The 15,214-nt window shown below is 37.6% G+C and overlaps 1 protein-coding gene across 3 annotated transcripts in view; it reads left to right on the top strand.

Moving 5' to 3' along the window:
• The window catches only part of HECW2 (HECT, C2 and WW domain containing E3 ubiquitin protein ligase 2), a 321,128-nt gene that overhangs the window by 17,564 nt on the left and 288,350 nt on the right, over window positions 1-15,214 (top strand). The window contains exon 2 of one of the 3 annotated variants that reach the window (XM_042949535.1): window positions 1,340-1,371. The exons of the other annotated variants lie outside the window; for them this stretch is intronic. The gene's annotated coding sequence lies outside the window, so the exon portion shown is untranslated. The remainder of the gene's footprint in view (window positions 1-1,339; window positions 1,372-15,214) is intronic. 3 annotated transcript variants of the gene reach the window in all.

Here is a 15,214-nt window from a genome sequence, read left to right as displayed (position 1 = left end):
GAATGATTGAATTATTTCAGAAAATGAATGGAAATATTGATTGATGGTTTAGAAGTATATTAATTATTTTTTTGGCGCTCATGATTTCACATTTAGGAATGTGATATTTTATACTTCCAAAAATAATTTATTTACTGTATTTTACATTATTATCAATCAGATTTAAGTGTCTAATTTTTAGAGATTTTCAAGAAGGTAGGTCCTCCCTACTGATGGCTTGTGGTTGTAATTCTGAGGGGAGAAAAGAGTCACCATTAAATTAGCTTCATACTAATTAAAACTGCAGGCTACACAATAATTAGAACTGTTTGTCCATAAGGTCTTCTGGGCTTTTGATCACACCATTAAAAAATAGATGGTTAAGTAAAAAAAAAAAATATGATAATCCTTATATTTGTGGAAAATAACTACTGAAATTCTTCTTTAGTGTTGAGAGCTGGAGGATTTTTTTGTTTTGTTTTGTTTTGTTTTTTCAAATTATGAAGTATAGCAATTTAGGGAATCATTTTAAAGAAAATCTTATAGTCCTACTAAACCATTTTTATTCTTGACCCAGAAGCTTATTTAAACATTTAATAAGTTATTTTTTGTCCTAATTATGGTAGAAATATCTTTCACAGAGTGATAATTGTGATTGTTTGAAAGCTCAAGATTAAAATATTCATAAAAAGAAATCCTATAGGGAATGATGGAGTTCTCTTCAGGGAGGAGCAAAATGGAGGGGAAGGAAAGAAACAAGAGTCATCATCCCCCACTAAGATGCCATTGGGGGATGAGGAGATGGAGGGCAAAGAGGCAGAGTGGGGACGGTTGGTCGGAGAGGCACATTCTGGGATAATTTGCATATTCTCAGAAATAGTAGTGGGAGGTTGGGATGAAGGAATTAAATCTGCTGAAGAACCAAAATACTGTTCTTTCTTATTATACCCCCACCTACTCATCCTACACACATCCCTCTGTACACACTGATGCTTTTTTATAATCCATGCATGTTGAAAGTCAAACATTTGATGTGCACCAGCTGCAGTGAGAACCCAGTAGGTTTCTTCTGCAGGCTCTTCGATTGTAATCTTGAAAAAAAAGTTTACTGGTTTGGTTTTCTAATTTATATTTTAGTTGCACCACTGGGAAGGGTGGAAATATTTGGCTTGTTTGTCTCGAATACACCCAGAGATTGATGGACTCAAGCTTCTCTGTTTGACACAGGTGGCTTATTAACTGTCTTTTCTCCTCTCTGCAGTCGGAGTACAGGAGTAGAAAACAGGTTAGAAGAAGTAGGTCATGAGAGTTAACTGAAGAAAAGTAAAGTAACATATTTATGTCTCTTTCCATCTTTCAGAAAGCAGTACACTTCTAGACAGCTGCAGAAAGGTAAAAATACTTGTTTAAAGTAGTCTGTTTTTTTTCTCTTAATACCTATTGTATAAATGACGTAAGCTAACAATATTTAACAAACACTAGCCTATTACAAAATTTCCCAGGCCCGTTTAAAACAATGGACCTAGGTTTCCAGAGCATATTGGAGTCAAAGAGAAATGTTAATGTCAGAGGAGAATAGCTGGACAGAGATTTTGGTCAACTGCTCTTAAACCTTCTTTCTGTCCATTGCCTGGTGGTAGAAGGAATTTGTTAACTTCTCTTGCCTGTAGCTCCACTAGGGAAAGAAGACTCCCTGTGGGGTGAATGTCCTTTCTCTTAATTATGACTCTTTAGTTAGGTATAGTGTTTAGGTAAGTTTTAGAGTTGGTTATTTGGAATTCAAAATGCATTTTTCCATAGAAATAAAGTTTTAATTCAGTGATAGGGGTGCATGGTAACAGTGAAAGAGCCCTGGACCCAGAATCCGATTTGGAATTAGATGTTGCATTTTGTCTAAGCCAGGGTTTCTCAACCTTGCCATTATTGACATTTTAGACCTGTTTTTTTGTCCTGCAGGATTGTCCTGTATTTCATTGTAAGAGATGTAACAGCATTTCTGACCTCTAACCTGGTTGTCAGTAGCAGTCATCCAGTCATGACAATGAGAAATGTCCCCTGGGAGGCAAAATTGTCCCTGGTGGAGAATCCCTGCTCTAAATGTATGATGTCTAAGACCTTGGACATATTATCTAACAGTCCTCAGCCTGTTTTTCTGTCTATAAGTTAGGTACTACTTACTTCAAAAAAGTTAATGAATTGTCTTTAATTTGTAGTCTACATGTGTCTTTATTAATATATGTGTGTATATATATTACTTATATATAATATATATGTATATTAATTATATATAATTATTTCTGGAGTAAAACCTGATGGGTCATGATATATTGTTCTTTAAAAGAATTTTTTGTATTAGATTTTCTAATATTATATTTAAAATTTTTTATACATAGAGTCATTCATAAGTAAGTTTGACCTATGTTAGTATTTCTTCAAATATGGTCCATATGCCAGTACCAAGTACTGGGAGAATGTAATCTACTCTTAGGTAGTATGCAGATAAATATTGCAAAAATTGTAATATGTATGTAATTATTCAATTAATTTTGACAGGTGATACTGTTTTTCATTCTTGACAGTGATAAAAATTTATTTTTTAGAGTAGCCAGTCAATTTAAATGAACATTAATAATATTTATATGTACTATTGGTGATTTCTGGATATGTTAAAAATTGTGAAGATGGTTTGAGGCACATAGGCCTTTAAAGTTGTGTGTGTGTGTGTGTGTGTGTGTGTGTGTGTGTGTGTATTTGCTAGATAAATGGGTGGAGGTGAGTAGGAGAGTTATCTATATCTATCTATCTATCTATCTATCTATCTATCTATCTATCTGGTTTGTTTTCCATATTCTATGAGCCTCATTAATGTTCTGAAGCTTTTCACGTAGGGGTTATCAGTTCTTCAAAGGCTTGGTGGAATTTACCTTTAAAGCTGTCTGGGCCCATTTTATTTTAGAGGTGTTTTCTGTTGTTTTTGTATTGTTTTATTCAGTTTTTAATTTTAATTCCAGTATAGTTAGCATACAGTTTTATATTAATTTCAGGTATACAATATAGTGATTAAACCATTCTATACATTACTACTCAGTGCCCATCATGATAAAGTGTACTCTTTAATCCTCATCACCTATTTCACCCATCCCTCCACCCACCCCCCCTCTGGTAACCATCAGTTTGTTCTCTATAGTCTAAGAGTCTCTTTCATAGTTTGCCCCCTCCCCTTTTTTCTCCGTTGCTAATTTGTTTTGTTTCTTAAATTCTACATGAGTAAAATCATCTCATATTTGTCTTTCTCTGACTGACTTATTCACTTACCATTATACTGTCTAGCTCCATCCATGCTGTTGTAAATGGCAAGATTTCATTCTTTTTCCTGGCTGAATAATAGTCCATTGTGTGTATATACCACATCTTCTTTATCCATTCATTGATCAGTGGACACTTGGGCTACTTCCATAATTTGGCTATTGTAAATAATGCTGCAGTAAACATAAGGTGCATGTATCCTTTTGTGTTTTTGTATTTTTTTGGGTAAATACCCCATAGTATGATTATTAGATCATAGGGTAGTTCTATTTTTAACTTTTTGAGGAACCTCCCTACTGTTTTCCACAGTTGCTGCACCAGTTTGCATTCCCATCAACAGTACACAGGGGTTCCTTTTGCTACACATGTTGCCAATACATGTTTCTTCTGTTTTTGGTTTTAGCCATTCTGACAGATGTGAGGTGATATCTCATTGTGGTTTTGATTTGAATTTCCCTGATGATGAGTGATGTTGAACATCTTTTCATGTGTCTGTGGCCATCTGTATGTCTTCTTTGGAGAAATGTCTGTTCATATCTTCTGACCATTTTTAATTGGATTAGTTGTATTTTGGGTGTTGAGTTGTACGCATTCTTTATATACATTAGTACCAACCTTTATCGGGTATGTCATTTGCAAATATCTCCCATTCTGTACGTTGCCTTTTAGTTTTGTTGATTGTTTCCTTTGCTATGCAGAAGCTTTTTACTTTGATGTAGTCCCAGTAGTTTATTTTTGCTTTTATTTCCATTGCCCTAGGAGATAAATCTAGAAATATGTTGCTGTGTGGCCAATGTCAGAGAAATTACTGCATGGGCTCTCTTCTAAGATTTTTATGGCTTCAGGTCTCACATTTAGGTCGTTAATCCATTTTGAGTTCATTTTTATATATGATGTAAGAAAGTGGTCCAGTTTCATTCTTTTGCACGTAGCTGTCCATTTTCCCAACACCATTTACTGAAGAGACTGTCTTTTTCCTGCTGTATATTCTATCCTCCTTTGTGGAAGATTAATTGACCATATAAATGTGGTTTTATGTCTGCGTTTTCTATTCTTTTACATTGATCTATATGTCTATATTTATGCCAGTACTATACTGCTTTGATTACTACAGCTTTGTCATATAACTTGAAGTCTGGAATTGTGATACTTCCTGTTTTTTTTTTTTTTTTTCAAGATTACTTTGGCTATTTGAGGCCTTTTGTGTTTTCAAACAAATTTTAAGTTTCTTTGTTCTAGTTCTGGGAAAAATGCCGTTGGTATTTTGATAGGGATTGCTTTAAATCTATAGATTGCTTTGAGTATTATAGATATTTTAACAATAATTTTTCTTCCAACCCGTGAGCATGGAATATCTTTCCATTTTTTTGTGTCACCTTGAATTCCTATCATCAGTGTTTTATAGTTTTGAAAGTATAGGTCTTTCACCTTTTTGGTTAAGTTTATTCCTAGGTATTTTATTATTTTTGGTGCAGTCGTAAATGGGATTATTTGTTTTTAAAATGGTTTTTATAGTTTCTCATGTAATTATTGTTCTGTGTAGTGTTTTCACCTCTTTTTGGTCTTATTTTGACCTTGAAAACTTGCTTTATTTATTTATTTATTTATTTAAATTTTAGAGAGCAAGAAAACATGAGCAGGCTCCATGCTCAATGTGGAGCCCAGTGTGAGGCTCCATCTCATGACTCTGGGATCATCATTTGGGCTGAAATCAATATTGGACGTCCAACTCACTGAGCTAACCAGGCATCTCTTGAATGCTTCTTTTAAAGTATACACCAGTTCATGTTACACATTTACTCCTAACTGTACTTGAGCAAGCCGAATACACTCCAGTTCCCTTTCCCTTTGATCCACATGGCTCCATTCTTTCTCTGACCACAGCTTTGAAAGTTGTTCCTCCTTCCTTGTCTCCCTCTGACAACCATCTTTGTTCTTCGTGGCGTGTATTACCATATGACATGCTATGTATTTACTTTTGTCTGTTCTTCGATTCTAACCCCCAAAGGAAAGCTCCACAACAGAGGGACTTCACCTGTTTGATTGTGATAGCCCTAGTACTTGGCATATAGAAAGGCTTCAGTAAATATTCATTGAATGATTTGATATATTTATATTTTCCTAGAAAGTTATCCACTTGGTTTAGAGTTTCAAATTTATTGTCATAAATGTATTATTCTCTTAATACCGTTTTAGCAGCTGTGTCCTCTTTCTCATCTGTAACACTGTTTATTTGTGTTTTCCTTCTTTTTAAAAATGAGTGTGGCCTCTGATTTGTCTCCTCTCTTGGTCCTTTCACAGTATCATCTTTTGGTTTATTCATCAAGTTAGTTTCTTTGTTTTCTCTTTCATTAATTGCTGTTTTTATCCTTATTAATTCTTTCTGCTGTCTTAGTGTTTAAAAATTATTTTTTAAAGTTTTTTTTTAAACTATAAAGTCTGGTTAATACAGTATTTTACTCTTATTATTGTGGGTCAGCCCTTGAAGGCTATTTGAGGCCCCATGTAGCCAAATAATACACAAGAATGTCTAGAGTTGGCCATTCATCAAGTAGGAAGCCAATTCAGTGGGAAGAGTAGCTTTGGAGTTTCACAGGTACAGGGAGAACTCTGTTGGGTGTTCACACATTTCCTAGGTTTGTCATCTTGAGTCACTTGCTTAATTTTTCTGAGCTCAGTGGATAAACATGTGGGTAGTAATAATGGTTGTAAAGCTTTAAACATGGTTCCTGAACATGGAAGGCATGTTCAAAAAGTCCTTCCCTCCTGTCTTAGTGCATGATATATAAGGTTTGATCATACATGCTCTGTTCCAAAGAACTCACGAGTAAACCAATAAGTCAAGTCGAATAAAAGAGATACGTCAGAAGAACAGATGGGAGGGGACTTGAATTCTTGTGAGGGTGAGGGCTGGTGTGGAGGAAGAAGGGGAGAATTATACTAGAGATGGAAGTATAACATGATGTAGAATGTAACTTAATGGAGAGGTTTGTGGGCCTCTGGGCTGGCATGGACCTGGTAAGTATTTCTCTAAAGCCCATAGCCTTTGCCCAGTGGATAGAGGAGAGAAGGGAGGGTTAACTGTTGTGATGGGCACGTGAGACAACTTGCCAGGTGTCTCTGACTCAGAGGGACCGAGAGGGGAATTAGTCAGGTGGAGGCATCTAGCAGGTGAGCCCAGGAGAGTATGTACTGCATCTCTATGATTGAAGGTTGGGTGTACCAGAGTCCTGGCACCACTGGTTAGCCAGGCATTCATTGCATGCCTCTGCCATTTGTGAATAAAGCAAGTATGGGATGCTCCCAAATTAGAAGCATCTATGATTATTTTAACAGTGGCAGTTGCTGAGTTGATGGCTCTGACACAGAAGGCTCACAAACAGCAGAGCAAAGCTGGTGGTGGGAAAGGTACTTTACTTAAATTTTTTTTTTGGTAGGGGCGCCTGAGCAGCTCAATTGGTTAGGTGTCTGACTCTTGATTGTGGCTCAGGTCATGATCTCTGGTATGTGGGATCGAGCCCTGCGTCCGTTTCTGAGCTGACAGCTCAGAGCCTGCTTGGGATTCCTTGTCTCCCTCTCTCTGTCCCTCCCCTGCTCACATTCTCCCTCTGAAAATAAATAAAGAAAAAGTTAAAACTTTTGGTATAATTTAATAAACAACCTTTTTTAATGTTTATTTTTGAGACACACACACAAGTGCAAGTGGGGGAGGGGCAGAGAGAGAGAGAGAGAGAGAGAGAGAGAGAGAGAAGGAGACACAGAATCTGAAGCAGGCTCCAGGATCTGAGCTGTCAACACAGAGTCCCGATACAGGGCTCGAATTCACGAACTGCGAGATCATGACCTGACCCGAAGTCAGGTGCTCAACTGACTGAGCCACCCAGGCGCCCCTAGACAACTTTTTAAACACTGCTGCTTATGTTGGAGTTTTTATTTGTTTGTTTCCCTTTCTGTATTTCTGAGGTGGGTAGAGCTGGCCTTCAGCAGAGTCTTAATAAATATCAGTTCCCTTCCATCTTCCTTCTTGTTTCCTTTCTTTTTACCTGAGTCTTCCAGGCTGTGTACTCAACTTGGCCTTTATAGGGAGACAGCACTCCCGCAACAGCAGAGTACCTGGCCGCTCCTTTTCCCCTCCCTCTGCTGCTGTTGGCAATCTGGGTGGAGGAATGCAAGGGTTCCTCCCTTGGGGTGGTGGAGATTACCTGTTGGCATCAGGGTAGTATGTTGTTTTTTCCTTGCCCTTGACTCCTCTTACCCTGTTGCTCAATGCTGCTCTTGACTGATTCTGAAAAGTATGATCTGCTTCTGTACAGACCACACTAATGCCCTTTGCACTGGGTGAGAGGCCATTCCTTTGGCCCCCCTTTCTATCCCTCCCCGTAGGGCAAGGAGTCCACAGGGCTAAGTGAATATGCCCACCTGGAGCCTGTGTCCTGCCTTCTGGAACACCATCTGGGCACTCTGGGTACATTTCCCTTCCCCAAAGCCCTAAGCCTGCTTCTGGGACTGCTTGGGCCTCTTCATGGGGTTTCTTACTGAGGACACATAGGGAAGCCAGGGTGCAAACCCAAGGAGTGTTTAGAGGTACCTATTTGCAGGTAGTGTGAATGGAGTTTGATGAGCTGGCTTAAGTGCCCACAAGTATGCACAGATGAGGCACCTTTGCTGGATGGAGCTGGGGTAGATAGAGAAGGGTGTCTTGTACCTCCAGACCCCCACATTTTGGTTTGAATTCTCAGTTCCACCCTGACCTTTCAGGCCATTATGAGGATCAGAGTAGGAGAATAAAACATTTATTAGTTAAATTTATAGCCTTTAAATATTTAGACATATGGAGGTCAGCTTCCATTTGTATACTTGCCCTGAACCTTGCAAATGTTAGCAGTGGACCTACAAAAGAGCATTGCCCCAGGCAGGCACTCTGCTGTCTATTGGTGTTGAGAGGATCAAGGCTGGGTGAAGAACATGCCTCTCCCACCAAACATCAGCTCCATTGGGCAGGAACCATCACTCCTACCGCTCACCATTGTTCCTTAGAACAATGCCTGGCACATGTTGAATGAAAGAAGGACTAGTTATGGGATCTGAGCAGCAGTGGAAGGGAGGGAATTATTCAGCAGGAGAGGGAAATACCGTTACTGACTACATTGGGGTACAATTATGTGTAATAGACTGATAGTCAGCTGTTCCAGGGTGCTCTCTGGTATCCATTTTTCTTTTGGATCATATGAAGTTTGAAAATTTTTGTATCATTTAGAGACCCTTGGTTATGTAAATTTGATAATATGTTCTTGTTTCACTTTGTATCTGTATCATATTTTTGAGGGAAAGGAGTTCTACCATAATTTCCTGATTCAGGTTTTCACCACAAATATCCATACAGGATGTTATGTAGTTCAATTAAGTTGGAAGAAAGAAGGAAAGAAAGAAAAAAAAAGAAGGAAAGAAAGAAAGATAGAAAGAAAGAAGACATATAAACAAAACCCCAGACTACCATAAATTAAGCCAAAAAGGGGGAGATACATTATAAAAACCATTGTGATCGTTATTGATTATTGAGACTAAATTTGTTAACAAAATAGGAATGCTGTATTTTCTGAAAAATTTTTCAAAGAAGTCCTAGCACTATTTTGAAAGCATTTTCAAAATAAATAAAACTACCAAGGATATCAAGATTCAGGTATATCAAGATTCAAGGCTAGTCCAGGTTTTCATAGTGAAGAATGCTGATCTCAGTGTGACTTGAGTCATTTGAGACCTTGATTAAGGTCGCTGGAAATCTAGCCCATTTGTGGATGTTGGGAGAGCATGCTAGGAGAAAAGGTCAAGTGGGACTCATCCTGTGTCATGGTCTTCTTTGGGAACGTACAGTAGCTGGAGCTGAGGAAAACGTTATCTACTGATCTTGTTTCTGATTTTGGAAAACTATGCAATGACTCTTTCTCATGCTCAAGAGAAGTGTAAGCATTCATATTTTCAAATCAGAAGATATGTTTTCTCCTATTCAATTAGAAGTAAGCCTAAGTCACTGAGTGTTTTGATCTATGATAGTACTTGTGGGTTTAGATATTGACAGGTTTTTTTTCGTGTTTATTTATTTATTTTGAAAAAGAGAGAGCAAGAGAGAGCGGGGGAGGGGCAGAGAGACAGGGAGACAGAGAATCCCAAGCAGACTCCATGCTGTCAGTGCAGAGCCTGACACAGGATTTGATCTCGTGAACCGTGCGATCATGATCTGAGCTGAAATCGAGTTGGATGCTTAACTGAGCCACCCAGGCACCCCAGATTTCGAGAGTCTTTTACTTAAAGAAGTATTTAAAAAATCTAAAGCAGGAGAAACTCTGTGCTTTCATGAATATACATACAAAACACATGGAGGAGTTAGCCTATTAGTGCTAATTTGAGAATTAGTAGTTTGTTCCCCAGAACATTCTCCTTTTGTCAGTTTTTGTACTTGTGACATCTCTTCCAACTCTTTAATATCATGCAAAATCTGAAAGGAGAGTTTCACAGAAAAGAAAACATTTTTAAAAATATTAGTCATCTTTTATAACTTATGATTTAAAAAAGTTATTTGGATATTTTAGGATTTTCACAAAAGAGACAGATAAAATGCATTTCTGCAGCTACTAGAAGGTTATTGTTTTCACATGGAAATTCTGTGTATTATTTCTTTATTTTCTGAAAAGAACCGACTTCTGAACAAGGATTAAATTCCGTAGGTGGGTTCATTATATTATTATTATTTACGCTCATTTTATCTTTCTTCCTTATCCTTCTCCACCTTTGTATTCAAAAGAGAAAAACCTTCACTTTTGGAAATGGGTTAACCAAGACAATTAGGGCAGGAAAAGCTAAGGATGATCTCACCGTCAGAGATTTGCTGTCCATCTATGGGCATGGTGTCCCTCAATCAAAGTGTGCCTTGACCTTGGTGTCTGAAGTGTTGAATCCTGGATAGGCGACCGCCCTGTTGGCAGACAGGGTCTTGGACAAAAAGAAGTAGCACAAGGGAAATATAGATGAGAAATAGAAATGTGGAGGGGATGCTGGTGTTCTTAAGTCCAGGGTAGACTAGATTAAAATTATTCCCAAGTTCTGTTCCGAGACATTTTGTATGGGGTTAGAAAAATTCCGGCCATGTACTCAATTTTAATTAAAGCTGAGGTTATTCAACTTTAAGGAAGTAAGTGGTAAAGTGGTAAAATAGTATTAATGGTTCTAGTTTTTTTCTTTCCTAAATATCTTTGTTTGGCAAAATAAAAAGTCAGTTACTCTATGTCAGCCTGCAAAATGTGTTTGAAGTTTTATTATCGTGTGAAATCCCAAGGCCTGCCATTCACTCTTCTAGTGGCAGCGCAATTATTTTTTTAGCTTTTGGTGTTTTTTTTGTTTTTTTGTTTTTTCCCCCCCTAGTGGTGTCAATTGCTCCTATGGAAATTGTTTGAAACGCTTATGTCTTTTAATGGTGGAGTGTTTGTACATATGTCTGTATATACACATGTGTGTTTTGTGTGTGTGTATTAAGGAGATCAGCCTACTGCAAATGCCAGTGTTGTCTTTAGGTCATATGGTGAGGAAGTGAGCTTTGAGCTTGCTTTATTTTGAGTTACATTAAGTTATATGCTATTTTTTCTTTTTCTAGAAGTTGATGTTCAGAGTTCTAGATCCTGCTCAAAAAAGTCGAGGAAAGGAGGTTCTGTAGTTCTTGAGAGTGTTTTTCACATGTATTATCTCATTTAATTCTTACAACAACTTGGAGTCATAGAGACAGCATTATTCATTGGAGAATTTTAATTATGAGCAAGGGGTTTGCAGTCTCTCTCTTTTTTTCTTTTTTTGAAGAGGGACATTTTTAGGGATGGTTAAGGTTAGAAAAAAATATATAGTAGAACTTGAAATGAAATGAAATCCCAGACTCATTCCATCTGTTTTCATATGTTCGTAGAATACAGTGGCAGTATAATGCACCAATGGGTTTTGTTATGACAAAGTCTGTTCTCTGAAAGGTCATGTAGCATAATCCTTAACTCAGAATGATAAAGAACAATGAAGTTAAAAAGAAAAAACAAAACAACAAACCCTGAGGAAAAGAACTTTCTGGAAGTCCTTGGGTTCTTTAGGGAGGTGTTAGTGGTTTGGTCAGTATTGATGTTTAGGGTAAAGTGCTTTCTAATTTAAAAAATGCATGCATTTGATTATGTTGTTGAGTCTAAGAGTAAAAAGCAAGCCCCAGAATTTAATGTAATATGAATATTGACAAATGAAGGACTCTAAATTTGCCTTTGAGAAGATTACCAGTAAAGATAAAAGATGTCTGGATTTAAAAAAATATATTTATTTATTTTTGGGAGAGTGCAAAGGGGTGAGGGGCAGAGAGAGAGGGACAGAAGATCTGAAGCAGTCTCTGTGCTGATAGGCTGATAGCAGTGAGCCTGATGTGGGGCTTGAACTCACGAACCTCAAGATTATGACCTGAGCCGAAGTCAGACGCTCACCCAACTGAGCCACCCAGGTGCCCCTGTCTGTAGATTCTAAGAATAAATGCAGCATCATTTTCCATGGTAAGCCCCTATCTAAATAGCTTACCTTGTAATGCATTCTCAAGTCTTTTCAGGGTCTTCTTGCTTTGATAAAATTTTTTAAAAATATTTTTTTAAGTTTATTTATTTATTTGAGAGAGACCGAGCACAAGTGGGATAGGGGGCAGAGAGAGAGACAGAGAGAGAGACAGAGAGAGAGAGAGAGAGAGAGAGAGAGAATCCCAAGCAGGTTCCATGCTGTCAGCACACAGCCCAGTGCAGGGCTTGAACTCACGAAACCGTGAGATCATAACCTGAGCTGAAACCAAGAGTTGGACACTTAACCTGACTGAGCCACCCAGGCGCCCCTAAGGTCCTCTTGTTTTGAAACTGTTAAATGCATAAGGGATTACTTGCATTTATTTGTCAGATGTGTTTAAGTTCGTACGTGAGCATTGATGTAAAAAAATTCAGAATGTTTAAGCCTGGGGAAGGTACAGTGAAGCTAGTACTATAGTCCTGCAGTCAGAATGAATTTAAGTTTTGTTTAAAAGCAGTTTGTCAGTACATCATAAGAACTTTAAATATATGACCTTTTCTTTATTTTTAAGCTTATTTATTTATTTTGGGGGGGGGGAGGGGCAGAGAGAGAGAGAGGGCAAAAGAATCCCAAGCAGGATCTGTGCTGTGAGCACAAGTACGGAGCCCATCGCAGGGCTGGATCCCATAAACTGTAAGATCATGACCTGAGCCGAAATCAAGAGTTGGATGCTTAACCAACTGAGCCACCCAGGCACCCCAAATATATGACCTTTTAATTTTACTTTGAGATCCCTGTTCAAAGAGTAATCAGAAATCCATACAGACCTTTATTCCCAAAGATGTTCACCATAATATTATTCATAAAATGAAAATAAAAAGGACCTTTGGGCTATTCCAGCAAATGGGAATGGTTAGAAAAATTATGACATAGTCATGCAATATTTATCTAGTTTCTAAAGTGACACATGGTGAGAATTTTTGATTAAATGAGAAAACACTTCTGCTAGAATGTTAAGTGAAAAAAGACAGGTTGTAAGATTCATATGACTTCCAATTATTAGGAGTGACAGTAGCTCTTGAAGTTCCAAAATGTCTTGACTTTTCTGGTGAGTGGGTGCATTATTATTGCAGAATAGAGACCTTGTGATTCATTCAGTTAAGTCAACAATCATTCATATTCTGTCTACTCTGCCAGATATTGAGCTGGGCTCTGAGATACAAAGGTGAAATGCCTAAAATCTTTAGTATCTGGTTACAAACTTAATATTTACTCATAAGTTGGGGCGCCTGGGTGGTGTAGTCTGTTAGGCGTCCAACTTCAGTTCAAGCCGTGATCTCTTGCAGTTCACGAGTTCGAGCTCCATGTTGGACTCTGTGCTGACAGCTTAGAGCCTGGAGCCTGCTTCAGATTCTGTGTCTCCCTCTCTGTCTGTTCCTCCCCTGCTCACGCTCTGTCTCTGTCTCAAAAATAAATAAACATTAAAAAAGTGAAAAAAAATTTACTCGTAACTGTTTACTAGTAAGCAGTGGAGTTCTAGTTAAATGTCACAGTGTGGAATTTGTTCCTGGGTGGAAGGCTTTGTTTGCTTTAGGAACCAGGGTGGGGCAATCAAGGTGCAGCAGAAAAAAAAAAAAAAAAAAGGCCAGGAAAAACAACTTACTTTAGGAAATTTTAAGTGCACAGGTGGGTCTGAACATTTTTGGCACATATTTTGGGAGTAATCTATAGATCCTGGAATTGGGATTTAGGAGTAAAATTTTTCCCTATTTCTCCCTCTGCGAGGCTCCTAAAGACCTTCGGCCAGTCTGGTTTGTAGTAGTCTGTACTATTAACCGAGAATGGGTCTTCTCCACTTAACTGAGAATTCCTTAAAGGCAGGTACACAGATTTATTTCTCTTTTAGTCCATTTCTCTCTAGCCTTTCATGGTGTCTGGCTAATGGTAGGCACTCAATAAATGGTTGGAAAAAATGACTTGCTGGTGTATTTATAGTTAACAACTGCTGTGATACAGAGTAGATGGATGGAGAAAATCCAGGTTAATATTTGAATAACATAAAAAAACATGACCTCCTCAATGTCAGTACTCTTCTGCAGTGAACATTTAAGAAGACTATTTACAGGACAGTGAGGTTATATAGTATTTTATACCTACTATCTCACAGGACTTAATAAACTTGAGACTAATTATAAAACAACCTAAGCTCCTTGGAAGAAAAGTGCTATGCATATCTGAATTGGAAATTTGATTATTTTTAACTTCAGTGGGAGTTCAACGGCAAAAGAAGAGTGAAAAGGGTTTAAGATTTGGAGGAAAACATGCTGTAAAAAGAATATGAGTGTGATAATTATAAAAAATGTTTCAGATTAGTCATACTGATAGAAGATAAACATGAGAATTCTATATATATATGCATATATAAATACATGTATTTTAAATACATGTGTTATATGGAAAAATTAATCAGTGTTTCTCGTATCAGCACCAGTGTATTGCACTTATGATTAATAAAAAGAAAAATTATTGAAAACATCAGTAAATATTCTCTCGGTCTTATGTTTCAAATACTGTACTGGTATCTGAGGCCGCCATGGCCCAAGGGTTTTCTATTTTTTTAGTGATACAGGACACACACACACACACACACACACACACAGAGTTAAAAAAAATATGTACAAGGACATACTATAGGAATTTCAGGCAGGTTTTTGTTTTTTATTTTTATTTTTTAAGCGGGTCTAAAATTAGTCCTTTCAATCTCTATATGTCGTTGGAAACTTGTGTGTAGTCAGGCATGGGGTTGAAAGCAGATAATTTTATAATTAAAGTTCCTTATATTGTAAATGTAAAGTCAGATATTTGGAAAGATAAAGGACATACATCTTCCTTTCCTGCTCTAAGACCATCAGTGGCACTTCTTGCCTGTAAAGTCCACAATTCTGTCTCTCTTTTTTTAAACATTTATAGTCTGTTTTTAATTTTATGCCCACTACTCAGCATTGTGAACCAGGCACTAGTCAAATTGACCTTCCCTTAATTTCTGCCTCTGTTTCTGCTAAGTATGATGCTAGCTGACATGTGCCCTGTGCTAAGAATCTTACACATTGTGTCTCATAAAATCGTCATGGTGACTGAAAGATAGTTGCTCTTATTCTCCTTCAGATTCATTATTTTGTCCAAAGTCACACAGCTAGTGAGTGCCAGAGCCTTAATATAAAGCCAGCTTCTCTGACCAGAAGCCCATGCTTATGCTATTCTGTCTTTCCCTACTATTTAGATTGCCCTGCTGTCTCTCTGTCTGCATGTCTATATCCTACCCTTTTCTATAGGTGGTCTCTCCCTCCTTTGATGGCCCATCACTTTA

The sequence above is a fragment of the Panthera leo genome, chromosome C1 (genome assembly GCF_018350215.1).
Source record: "Panthera leo isolate Ple1 chromosome C1, P.leo_Ple1_pat1.1, whole genome shotgun sequence".
In the NCBI taxonomy this organism is placed as follows: domain Eukaryota; kingdom Metazoa; phylum Chordata; class Mammalia; order Carnivora; family Felidae; genus Panthera; species Panthera leo.
This window is presented reverse-complemented; position numbering and strand designations above follow the sequence as displayed.